Source organism: Melanotaenia boesemani, chromosome 10 (genome assembly GCF_017639745.1).
Source record: "Melanotaenia boesemani isolate fMelBoe1 chromosome 10, fMelBoe1.pri, whole genome shotgun sequence".
NCBI lineage: Eukaryota > Metazoa > Chordata > Actinopteri > Atheriniformes > Melanotaeniidae > Melanotaenia > Melanotaenia boesemani.
In genome coordinates, this window is record NC_055691.1 from 13,763,925 (window position 1) to 13,777,581 (window position 13,657).

A 13,657-nucleotide genomic window follows, 5' to 3' on the forward strand; every position below is an offset into this window, starting at 1 on the left:
TGGGCAATAAGCAAAATTGTTTCACCGCAAAGTTTGCTCTGTAGACCAAAACTGTCATTTGCAACACCTTCCTCTTCCCTCACCCCCCAACTTGCAAAGTGCAAACTCACTGAGCAAAACAATAACTTTCAAAATAACTTTCTCTCGTAAACACATACGTACACACACACACACATATATATATATATATATATATATATATATATATAAAAAACATTTATACCTACTCATAACTGGAACAAATCCACTATTTTATTTGTGTCCCTCTAGGTAATAAAGTCTGTTAGGTGGGCTGGCATCTGCCTAGCTCTTTGAGGTCGACTTTAAAGAGAAGGAAGTTCTTCAGGTGTTTGTGTATTAACCCGTTGACTGGTTAATCTATCCTTTTCTTCCTACTGTGGCACTGTCTCCTTCTCTACCTGTATCCACAATTTCCCAATTAAAACATGGCGCATCATTTTACTTGATGTCTCTTTTAAGAACTACTGGATTCTCATTTTACAAAAGTGTGAGGGTCTTGTTTGAATGGTGTTAAAAGCTTGTTCTGTTTCTGTTGACGGATGAGAACTTTATCCCCGTGTTTCACAGTGCTGTCTTTTGTCTTTCCCCGTCTGTCTGCTGCCACATGTCCCTTCTTCTTTCTTGCAGCATGAGATTGATGGACAGTATCATCCTGACTGGCCTGTTGTGACTGGTGAGTTACAAAAATCTCTGATAGTTTTGTTCTAATCTGGCAGTTGAACAACAGCTCAGCTGGGCTCCGACCTGTAACACAGTGCAGGGTGCTGCGGTGGGCCATTAGAAACACATCACTGCGCCAGTCTTTACCTTCAGCATAAGTTGTATGAACGGCTTTATACAATGTCCAGTTTTGTCTTTCAATTTCACCTTGAGGCCAGTATGGTGCAACATGACAAAGAGTGACGCCATTTTCCTGAAGTCCTGTGAAATAAATGGTGTGCCATTGTCTGTCACAAACACTCTTGAATGCCATGGGTTGCAAATAAATGCCTCCTGCATTTAATGATATTCACGTGTTGGGTTTCTAAGGATGTCAACAGTCACCCACCTTGAGTGATATCAATCATTACAAGCAGATAATCTCCAGATGGGAATGGTCCACACACATCAAGGGCAAGGGTCAGCCAGGGCCTGCCTGGAAGTTCAGACCTCATCGTAGGAACGGCCTGTGAAACTGAATTGTTAAGTTGACAAACATAACATGACTTAAACTCTTCAGCTTCCTGATCAATGCCAGGCCGCCAAGCTTTTGTCCTTAGCTTCTGCTCTGTTTTACAATTGCTCATATCCTTCATGTGCTAACATCAGCGTCTGGCTTCATACAGCATGTAGGATGACAATCTGGGAACGCCGTAACACCATAATCACCATCATAATTATGAACTCTTATAGCCTGCATCACATTCACTCCTCTCACTGGTTCTCATGCATCTTTGCAAGGTAACCAGAGTGGAGTCCTCTGCTGACAACTTCTCCAGTTGTTGTGGCGTGAAAGCATGTGGCACTGCATGCTGCGTGAACAGATTAACATGGTTTTATGTGTTGCCTAAAGGGACAGCAGGATTAACTGTGAGGCACGACAGTGAATCAGCTGCGTTTTGTGGTCCAGGTTTTTACATCACTTTGAAATTGCATGGCTGCAAACGTAATGCCAACCTTACAATCCTTGCCAGTGGTTTGGATTTTGATTAATATATTGTCTCCAGGGGCTTGTGGTCTGTGACAATTACAAAGTCTTTTCCATACAGAAACACATGAAACATTTCACATGCCCACACAATTGTGAGAGCTTCTCACTCAGTTTGTAAGTATCGGCGTTCAACATCTGATAAAGCTCTATAAAGCTAATAAACAGGTTTGTGTGAAATGTCATTTTTTTTCTGGCTCATTATTGCCCCTAATCTCACAGGACTAGCATCAACTATAACATGCATCTTAGCAACCTGGTTAAAGAATGCCATTACATGTGAACTAACTAACTGTTTCTTAAGCTCCATAAAAGCTGTTTCCTGCTGTGGTCCCCATGTCAATGTGCATAACTTCCTAGTGAGTCATAGGTTTACAAGAAGAAACTTCTTACCTCTGTTGTGTTTGTTGGGTGACGGCTATTCTCCACCACCTCTGTTGCGTGTTCTAAGTGAAAAACAGTATCCAAGAGCAGACACTGAAATGGAAATGATCAAAGTGGTTTATCCAAGGAATCCACGGATGAATGGACAGAGGAGGATGTGACCGGCAGACAGGCAGGCAAGCAGGCAGGAGGGCAGGCTCTCTGATTAGAGCAGAACAAAGAAGATCAAGTTAGGCAGGCAAAGACAAGGTGGTCAAAAATACTGAAATGGTCGAGAGCTGTTACCACTGGGTAAATCAACAATCTGGCGATGACTGGTAGGCTGAGCTGGTCTTTTTCACTTGCCGGTTGGCCATTTATCCCTCTGTCCTGGATCTTGTAAGACCAAGTAGGACTGGTTCATTATTCAAAGTTCTGACTGTTGTGGCTCTTTGCGTTGACTCTCCTCCCCCGACAGAACCAAACCTTGCAGTGAAGATCTCCAACTTTTGCTCCATCTTGCCCGCCAGCTGGGTTTAATAAAGTTTTCATTTTTTCACATTAACGATGGTTTGAGTCTGCTTCTTGAGTCGGTCTTCTTTTCAGCATTATGACAGAACTGACATTTTTTGCAGTTCAATGTCAATTGCTTCTCTTTCAAACGTTGAAGGACTTGATGATGTCTCATGCTGTATTTTTCCCCTGGTGTCCCAGGGGTTCACAACAGGTTTCCAGAGCAGAGGAGATTCCGAACATCAGTGTTTTGTACCTCCATAGTTCTTTGTGTGGCAAATGTTGCTATCTGCCTGGACTAAGATTTTAGTTCAATCTGATGGTATTACTTTAGATCCAACTTTGAAAACATGCCGGCTCCTGTCATGTCTTCCAATATTTCATCTATGATAGGGATAGGGAGCCACTCTCGCATTATGATTTCATTTGCTCTTCGTCTTGGCTCCTTCTTACCATGGACCACTACTAATGGTGACACCCACGCTGTTGGCCCACTTACTCTTTAACATCCATTTCTTCAAGCTGCTGAAGCTTGTCCTCCTCCTGGCTTCTCACACCGAGTGGTACTCTGCGGACTGACTGAGCCAGTGGTTTTACATGGTGGTTCACATGAAGCTCTAACTGGAACTCTTTCAGTTTGCTTAACCCTTAAACAGTTCCTGCAGTTCATTTTCAAAATCTGTTGTCTCATTCAGCTGAACTGTGTTCACCTGATCAATGGGGCCTATGTGAAGAAGTCTCAGCTTAACAGCAGTCTTCTTCCCTAGCACACAGATTCTTTTCTCACTCTCTGCTCACATAACTGTCTATGGTTTCTCCTTGTGCTTGTTCCGTTTGTCTAAACACGTGTCTCCCAAAAGGTTTATTTTCACTGGCTTGAAATATGTTTTCAACTTGTTCAGTGTTAAGTCATAGTCGTCATCTTCTCCTGCATCATCAAATGTGGAAAAGATGTCCTGCACCTCAGCACCAGCTAAATGTAGCAGTAAAGCTCTTTTACATGCAACACTCCAGTTAAATAATATAAAACTATTTATCCATTTCTGCCAGTGCACATCAACATTAGCTGAGTAAAATAACACATTGAAAAGCGCGACTGCAGGCAGGCTTAGAGCCATTCTTATGAGCAAACAGCACAGTCCTCTGTTCCTTCTTCATTTGGGAGAAATTAATCTTCATGCCCTGAAGTGTGTTGCTGGCATTCCAGTTCATATCCTCATTGCCAAATGTATTGTTCTTATCCAGATTTACCACTAAACACATCACATTTCAATGGTGTTAACTTGCTGTCCTTTATTGCAGTCCTATCATAACTTTTCTCACCATGGAAACACAACACTCCAACCTTTTTCCTTACTAGATTCGCCCGGAAATGATGTACTCTACAGGATCATGTTCTTTGATTTCTCAATTGATTTTAATACAATTCAGCTAATCTGTTATATGAGAAGCTCCATAAATTCCATGTGGATGCCTCCACCACCACCTGGATTTATGACTACCTAACAAACAGACCACAGTTTGTGAGACTGAAAGGTTGTGTGTCTAAGGTGGTGGTCAGCAGCATGGGAGCACACCAAGGGACTGTCCCTCACAATTTCCCTTCACACCTCAAATTTCGATACAATTCTGAGTCCTGTCATCTGCAGGAATACTCTGATTACTCTGCAGTTGTGGGGTTTATCAGTAATGGACAAGAGACTGAGTACAGAGAACTGATCAGTCAGTTTGTGAGATGGTGCAGAAATGATCACCCCATCCTGAACACAAACAAAAGAGATTATTGTTTACTTCATGAGGAACAAGCGTACACAAAACAATGTCTACATCCTGGGAGAAGAGGTGGGGGTGGTGCAGGAACGCAAGTATCTTGGAGTTCAACTGGACAAGTGACTTCTTCAACTCCAATATAAGGCAGAAAGATAACAGAGATCATTCCTTCCAAAAGTCATTGTGCTCTGGAACGAAGGCAATATATATATATATATATATATATATATATATATATATATATATATATATATATATATATATATATATATATATATATACATGTGTATATATATATATATATATATATATATATAAACTCTACAGTATTATAATTTCCCTCTGGGATGAATAAAGTATTTTTTATTTCATTTCATTTTTCATTTTTCATCCCTATAACTGACTCCGACTGACTGATGAACAATGATGTCCCAGACTCGCACAGAAAAAACAAACAAAAAATAAATTGGTAAATCAGTGCGGTGCTCCAGCGCCTTTGATCATCAGAATTCTAATCAGGGCTCTGATAAACACGAGTTTTTTTATATCCTGCATGTCACAGCAGAAAACAAACCACAAAGAGTTTCATCATCTAATTATTAAAAATATTGTTTTCAATCATTCTTAACTGAATATCATTAAAAAAGTTGATTGTTTAACATTTTGTGCCAGGCTAAATTTAACTCCTGCATATAACTACACAAACCTGTTGCAGCTACATCAAAGAAGTGGATCTTCAAGATCCTTTTGTTTAAAAGTCTGGGCAGTTTTCATACTTAAGGAAAGCATACTCACAAAATTTAAAATATAAACAGTCAACACCGCCAACAACAGAATTCCCATGTATAGAAAACTGCACATATACTTGTTCTTTTGCATAAGTTCTTAATACTATAAATCCCAATGAATATGAAATAAAGTAGACAAGCAAATTACTTCACTTCGGTTCCTTTCATAAATTCATAGGACTGTAAACAGATTTCTCCTTCCACCTACTGTACAATCAACGTGTCAAATTCTGTTGCAAAGAAGAAAAGGAACTGAAAGAGTCCTGATCAACAGCGTAGAAGCCAGAAAAAAAATGCACTATTTAGCAATTTGTCCTCTGGGATCAGTGACAAATTGAAACTAATGGAGAGGCAAAAAGTCACCATAGCAGTTAATGCAGCCTGCTAAGAGAGAGACACACTAGCAGAAAGGAAAATTAAACGTGGTGTGACATCTCATGACCTGAACAGCCACTGAGAATGTTAAAAAAGATAAAAAAAAATTACAGTATAGGCAGCAGAATGTGGCCATCACAGGTGTAGGTACTAGAAAGCCAGAGATGACAGCTCGTGGGGAAATTGTGGCTCCTTTTCTTTCCAAATCTGAGCAAAGCTCACAATAATGTTCCAAGAGAAAATCTCCTGATAATCTCACTAGTCAATCATCATCTTGGGCCAGTAAACAGTGTGATCCCTGAATACACACTCTCAGCACACACTTCCATTCAAGATATCCTCCAACAGAGAGCTGTCGTTGTTTATGGAGCTGGCACCTTCATGTTTGTGCATCCTTTTATGATACTTGGTTTTTTTTGCCTACACACCATCATCTGCATAAGATAATGGATTTATTCAGTGAGCATTCACCCACCTGTCAAGGAGAGTTGCTCTCTAGAGAGGTAGCTGTGTGCACCACACCTCCTGCATGTCAGTAATGCATCACAGCAACTGTACGGTCCTTACATGACCTCATTTGTCCTTATCACATAAAAAGAGAAAACAAACAAAAAATGCTCCACCATCATTTATAGATTGTTGTTTAATGATAATATGCATGGGACTGGGCAGCTGACCACTGCTAAATGAGTAGTACTGCATGGTAGAAGGAGGCTGGGAAGTTCAGCAGCTCATGGTGGGACAGTTGGGCATGGTGGATTGTGCAGATCTGCAACAACACAGACAAAAACAGCAAGATGAATGAACAAATGAAACGGTGTCAGGGTTGTCGTGTCGGTTGGTAGTTATGTATTGGATTATGCACTGTACAGTCATATGACTACTTGACCAACTGAAAATGAATGTCAGAAAGCAGGCTGAAGAGGAATTAGAGGTTAAAGTAATGTAACTCATGGTACAAGCAGTTCACTTTAATACTGTATTAATTGACAGTTGAATTTGGTGCTCTGACTTCTTACTTCTTTGTCGTAACTGAAAAACAGCAGGTTCAAATCTCCCTGTTAAAAACATATCCATATTATTTTTTTAAAAATGAAGTCCAAACTTTTATTTTTAATCAGGCATGCTCAATAGCAACAGCGAGTTTCAGTGTAAGAATCTATATATTCTAATCCAGAAGTATTTTTTATATATATAAAAAAAAAAAATCATAGCATTGACGAAAAAATCTCCACAAATTTAAGGGCGTCTTCATATCAGTATTAGTGATGGTAGAAGTGAAGTTTCCTGGACTCATGTTCAGTTCAGTTCAGCTTTATTTGTATAGTGGCAATTCACAACAAAGCCATTTTGGGGTACTTTTACAGTCCAATTCAATGTAATCCACTTAAATCACATCCATTAAATGATCCATATTAGTCCAATTTATAGTAACTGTATTCATATAAACTAATTTATAAAAATAATTACCTAGCTAAGGTAACCAACATATTTAATCAAATCTTCCATTTTATTCAGTTCTCCATGCTGAGCATGCACAGGGCATTGGGCAACAGTTAAGAAGAAAAAGCAAGTCTGGCTCCAACAGAACCAGCCTCAGGAAGGTTGATCATCTGTTTTGACTAGTTGGGGGTGAAAAGGACAGGAACAAGGGATCAAAGAGCAACTCCAAACCAGGTATACCTGCTGAGAAAGAAAAAGATCAACACAAATTAATGGCAACAACATCAAATATTTATACAAAAAAAATTAAAATGTGTAAAACTGCAGTAAAGAGTCTAGAGAATCATGTCCCCTGCAGCCTCAACCAATAGCAACATAACTAGGGATGACTAAAGCAGGTCTACTCAGTTCATTCCTACGAGGGCTGCAGTCCTGCAGGTTTTCAGTGTCTCCTTGTTCCAACACACCTGACTCAAATTAGATGGACCCAGCAGCCTTCTGCACAATGATTTATTAATTTGAGTCAGGTGTGATGAAGCGGGGATACAATTAAAACCTGCAGGACCAAATTGAGTAGCCCTTGACTAAATCCTCAGGTGTTACATAATACATCCACTAGAAGGCAGTGCAGAGTTCAAAGTTCACCTCCAAGTTCAGATAATAACAAACATGGTGACAGTGGAGGAGATTGTGATAATGTACAGAAAGAGACATAAAAAGAGGCAGTGCAGTCGATGGTGGTGGTCTGTGCAGCCATTAAATACATCTTGGCTGCTTCTTCTTCTTTTTCATTTCACTGGTCTTCTTTAAAAACAGACTGAAATACTTAAATAATGAAGAAAACCGGAAAAAAAAGGTTCCATCCATGTACATATTTAATGTAATGAGCATAGATAAGGCTTATGGTTCACCAAGTCAGTCCTAACTATAAACTTTATCAAAAGGAAAGTTTGAAGCCTAATCTTAAAGGTAGAGAGGGTGTCTGCTTTTGAGACCAAACTGGAGGCAGGTTCCACAGAGAGGGGCCTGATAACTGAAGGTTCTACTTACCATTTTACTTTTAGAACCTCTAGAAACCACAAGTAACCCTGCAGTCTGAGGCCATGCATACACAAAGACAAGTTTAGGTGTATTCACTAAAGTTTATTATCGTTTGGATGTTCCGTCTGCATGGGGGGAGGCGTTTTAGGAGCCTAAAAAAAAAAAAAAATCTTTCCCAAAGTGAGTAAATCTGAAAACGCCAGTTTTTTGTTTCTGTATTGTATTTACCCTCCAAACGCTCTCTCATATGTGCAAACTTTGCCTACACAAGCATCTTTGCATGCTTCATGTCTTCTTTCCTGTTTTTGCTGTACAGTGTTCTGTTAGGACAACCTGAAAAAATTTGATCTTTAAGATCAAATTTAGCTTTGTCACTAAAGCCCCTTTCCACCATTTGGGATAAGTTAACACTTTAAAAGGCACTTAAAAGAAGCCAGTACACATGTAGTGCAGTCATCACAGTATCTGAGGCCACTGGATCTACTTGCAGGTGAAAATATATTTATGTCTGAAAGAATTTTGGCCACTGATGGCCACCGCCCATTCACAGTTGTGCTTGGCATTTGAAGTCATTGCTATGCCTGTCTTTACCACCAAAGTCAATAATGCTTACACAGTATGCCTTTATTAATCTAACATGTTCCAAAGAGCTTCATGGCTGCAAAACCTTGTCTTTTCTTTAATTGCCCTTATGTTTGAGTAATTGTTAGATTATCTGTTAGATTTTGGTTCTTTTGTTGTTAGTTTATTTGATGGTATTTATTTCCCCACTTGCATTTTTGACTGATCTGATCAGCCAGTATTTAAGTTCCCCTTTGTGTCTTGTTTGTTAGGTTACTTAATTTTCTTCTGTGTTGGGTCAGTTTTGTTTGAACAGTTGTTTTTATGTTGCTCTTTTTATTAAGTTACCATTATGACTTGAGTCACACATTGTTTCTGAAACCACCTGTGCCCTCATGCTTAACCAGCTCGTTCCCTCACACCTCTCATTCTCAAAGCTGCCACGCCAACCCGAGTGTGTCACCTCCTGCTGCAGAAGGAAAACTACCAGTATGCTGTTATGGAGCATTTCTCTGTTCATCAGATGCACTGCAGGGATTCCCCTCATCCTCAAAAGATGCTGCTGATCATGCAACTATGTGTGACAAGTTAAAAATGAAAATGTTTTTTCATCAAAGACTGCTAGAATACATGAAAATAAAATCTGCTCTTTGTCTCTTTCTCAGTGTTGGTTCTGCTTTCTCAGCTCAGTCTGCTGTTCAAGTGAACTAGGAATTTGTTTTGATTTTAAACTCCATTATCATCAATGATAAAAACCAGCTTGACTTCAGCTTGATGATTGTTGACTTCAGAAGGAACAAGAATAAACAAAACAATGTTTACATCCAGGGCGAAGAGATGGAGGTGGTGGAGGAACATAAGTAGTTCAGCTAGATAACAGACTAGACTGAATCCAAGACAGAAATTTTAAAGACAGAAAATTGTTCTAATAAAAAAAAACATATATAGTACAACATTGCAATTTCCTTTTGGAAAAAATAAAGATTTTTTTTCTTTTTCATAACTGAAATGATTTGCTTCATATATCACCTGCTGAACTGGACAGTTAGTTTTCATTTATACAAACGAAAATTTATTTTAACCCACATTTAAAGTCCTGGTGGTGGTTGGGATTTTTATAATATCAGGGATATCAGGCAGATAAAGTGGATATCTATATTTAAATAAACATATTGGCACTGAGATTGAAGCAAAAACCTTTAAACTCTTGGCTTAGTCTATGGTCTCTACAGTATTTCTTCTCCATTGAAATCATGAGATGAGATTAATATTTAAAAGATTTTGAATGCGTTTGACTTGTGAGGAAACTAGCCAAACTCAGGATGACTCCATGCAGGTCCCTGCATCAAAAGGACGATTCCTCTGCTTTATGTTTCTTTCTTTCTTTTCCTCAAATTGCCCATCGGCATGGTTCTGCTCTCTGTGGCCGAGTCGCAGTACATCCTTTTCTTCTGGCACCTTTTGGGAAATTAATTCATTTATTGCTAAAGTGTCTTAATAATTACAGTGACATTGAGGTTAATTGCCTAATCTCTATTGCATTGGAGGCATCCCGTTGAAATCCCCACACAATCTGTTCCAGAAACAGTAGCCAGAAGATCCTGTGTTACCAGAGGGGACACTCTGACCTAAATAAAGTTTTTTTTTCTTCTTAAACATCCAGCAGGTAGCAGACATGGAGCTGAGGTACGCTGTCAACTGTTATTAATTCTCCACTTTGATTTAGCACTGGAAACTTGTTCTGGAGCACGGGGAGGGAGACTGTCTGAGATTTTTAAAATATGGAGGTTCGCTTAAGCAATGTCAGCCAAGGACTTCTGTTAGTACCTGTAGAAGTACCACAATTTGTTTTCATTTTAAAGGCCTGAATTATAAATCAAGCTCACTTTATGCTGCATTGTCAGCTTTCACTGTATCATCAAATCATCAAATCACACTTTCAGTGATTGGACCAAAATCACAAGTTTGATCAGGATACAATATTTAATTGATTCAGTGGATAACAATTTAATGTATATATATAAAACTCTTTAAGACAGTAGCTGAGTTTATACTTCAGCTATGCAGGGGCAGGTCTAGAAAGGCTCTGATGGAGGACCAGGAGGGAGCACTGACCAGGAAAAGGGGTGCACAAATGAGACCTATTTTTAGGTCTAGATTTTATGAAATATTTAACTGATTATTACAACTAAAGTGATCATCTTGTTTTATGACAAATATTATCACTATTGAGACAGATGGTGAGAGGAGGCTGCATGAAATCTGCATCATGATCTCGAACATGGTTGAGATGATGCAGAACAACATAAAGAAGTACATTACATGCTGCATTTACTGATCCTTGGACAATTGAGGTTTATCCAAGTGAAGGTCAGTTAACACTGAATATTGTAGAATTGATTCGCTCTGTTGATACAAAACAGTAAAAACAGGCAAATTTCAGGTATAGTCGCCAATGGTGATTAATCATGATTAATTAATTTGTAAGCTGTGATTAATCTGATTAAAAATTTTAATGATTTGATAGCCTTTCTATATATATATAGATAGATAGATAGATAGATAGATAGATAGATAGATAGATAGATAGATAGATAGATAGATAGATAGATAGATAGATATGATGTATTTTGTCTAGATGATTCTCCAAAGAACTGCAGGATGAGACATTAGTCTTGACAGAAAACTGCTCTCTCTAAGTGCCCCTCTATTTGAAATTGATCCACTGTTCCTCGTATATCTCTATGACGGCCTGTTCTTGTTTCAGCTCAATAAAATCTGAATTATTATAACATAAAAGTCAACATAAACCTGAAGTGTGCGATTAATAATGAAGGCCCTTCCGTCTGAAACACATGACTAATCTACTGAGTGAATAATTAGGGTACTTAAAATTTTGTGAACCATTTTGAATTTTGAATTTTTATAAATATGACATAAAGCATAATCAGAAAGTCCATTGGTCTGGTCTGGTTTTTCCCTCACAGATGGATGGATGGTTACAGGCTGGGCAGTTGATTGTTGTGGGCGGGTCCTTTTTATGAAGTGAACTTGGACTTTATAAGAGGACAAAGATCTGGCCCATTTCAAAGCAGACTGGGTATAGAATACCATTAAAAACATGTATTTTCCTCTACTGTAAGGAAAAGAAAAGAAAAAAAACACTTCAGCCAAGAAAATTGAGACCCAGTTGGTAGTAGTGGCGACAGACCCAACAGACTATAGAACATTTCATGTATGAATAGCAAAGTCAGTCTTGTAATCTCGACCAATAATTTCTCTAAATTAACAGACAGACTGAGGCTGACATCAGTGAATCAAAGAACTTAACATGATAACTTGAGAGATACGCTCAGCACTGTGGATCACATTTCACACAGAACAATAGATGTTCACTGCAGCACAGACACTTTCATTATGATCTGGTTGCTCGCCAAACTTCTGCATTTCAGTCAGAGGAACCATGGTGGAACCTGCAGAGATACTTTACATGATTTCATTTTTGAGAAAGGCTACTAGAGCTATACCAAATGCATCCTGTTTCTTTCTAACTTACTTCAGCCCTGTAAAACATAAAGGAAACACCTGCAGCAGATATAAACTAAACATATTAAACTACTGCCAGTTAAAATGTAATTGTGACTTTGTAAGGCTGAGTCAGACTGAGTCTAATTCAAGGTGATGCCTCTGGAAGCAGGAAGAGGAGAATGCGGGACATATAAACCTCTGGTTGCTTTATATATATATATATATATATATATATATATATTTGTTTTTTACTTATATATATATATATATATATAAGTAAAAATGTCTCCTGCTCATGTTGTTATGAGAGAGCGACTGATGTCCATCAGCTGCATGATGAGCCCTCCAATACACTCTCTTTCATACTCTTTATTATATATATTTTACATATTTCCTATTTATTCACGGCCATTGTTAAGGATGTTTTGTAAGCGAAGTTGTGCATGTGTGTGGGAAGGGGCGCTCCAGTTCAGACAGCCATGGTAACCAAAGAAACAGGGCTGTTGACGCTACTTCATTAAAAAAAGGACTGTTGCCTTAGTTTGGACAGCTGTGTATCAGGAGGGCTTCATAACAGAAGCAGGGAAAGCCCAAATAAGCAAGCACACTCAAGAAAACAAACCCAAACAACCACAACCCGCAACTGATGATATTTGCAAGAGACTTTACAGAAAAACAAGCCCAAAGTCTCTTACAACAGGCGGATCTAGCAACACTGCTACCTTTCTCTAACACAGTCATTTGTATCTCTCCCTTTGATTATCTAGCTGCTTTCTTTTTTCCTCTACCATCTTGTTACCGGCCTCTTAACTCTCGTCTGTCTGTGCTGTAGTGCCCCAAACTTTACCACCGGGAGCCTCACAGACTTAATTGGCTGAGTGTATCACTTAACTCATGACTTAACTCACATGCAATAGGTCTGCATATTTTCTGCATATGTTCTACTACTACCGTGAAGACTGCAAAAGTTGCACTAGTTAAAATAAAAACATCCTGTTAGATTTTATATTCTAGATCAGGGTCCGTATGGGACAGGTTCTGGGTCCGGATCCAGACTGCAGACCGCTTGTTAGTGACTTCTGCTTTAGTAGTTGCTGCCCTGCTAGGTCTCATCAAATCGCTGGACTCATTCAAACATCACCAATTGGTTGATACACACACACACACACACACACACACACACAAAACAAAAAAAACTTGCAAATATGTTGTGTTCAGAGGTATGTTTTCTCAGCACTGAAAACCCCACACAGGAACTGATTCTAACTGTTCATTTAACACCAGTATAAAGATAATCGTAGTTCCTGGATGGGAGGGCCTGATTTGTGAATGGGCGTGAATGGGCGCCCACTGGTACCCGCTCAAAGCGCTGGGTCTGAACATACAGTAACATATCTTTGGCCCCTAAAAGCATGTGTGCTGATAGACTGTTACTCGAAGAGCTGCGTCCTCTCTGAAGTTTGATCTCCACAACACATCTGTTGTATATGAAATATACGGTGGCCGACAGGAGCAAATACAGAAACGTGTAACCGTGTCAGACCTGGTTCTGACAGGGTTAGTCTTT

General features: G+C 39.0%; 1 long non-coding RNA gene across 1 annotated transcript; it reads right to left on the minus strand.

The window, feature by feature from the left end:
- Positions 1 to 2,191: 2,191 nt before the first annotated feature.
- Positions 2,192 to 2,437, minus strand: LOC121647219. Its single transcript, XR_006011815.1, has 2 exons — positions 2,378 to 2,437; positions 2,192 to 2,293 (listed from the first exon to the last, which is right to left on the minus strand). It is a non-coding gene; the product is annotated as an uncharacterized LOC121647219 (long non-coding RNA).
- Positions 2,438 to 13,657: the final 11,220 nt, after the last annotated feature.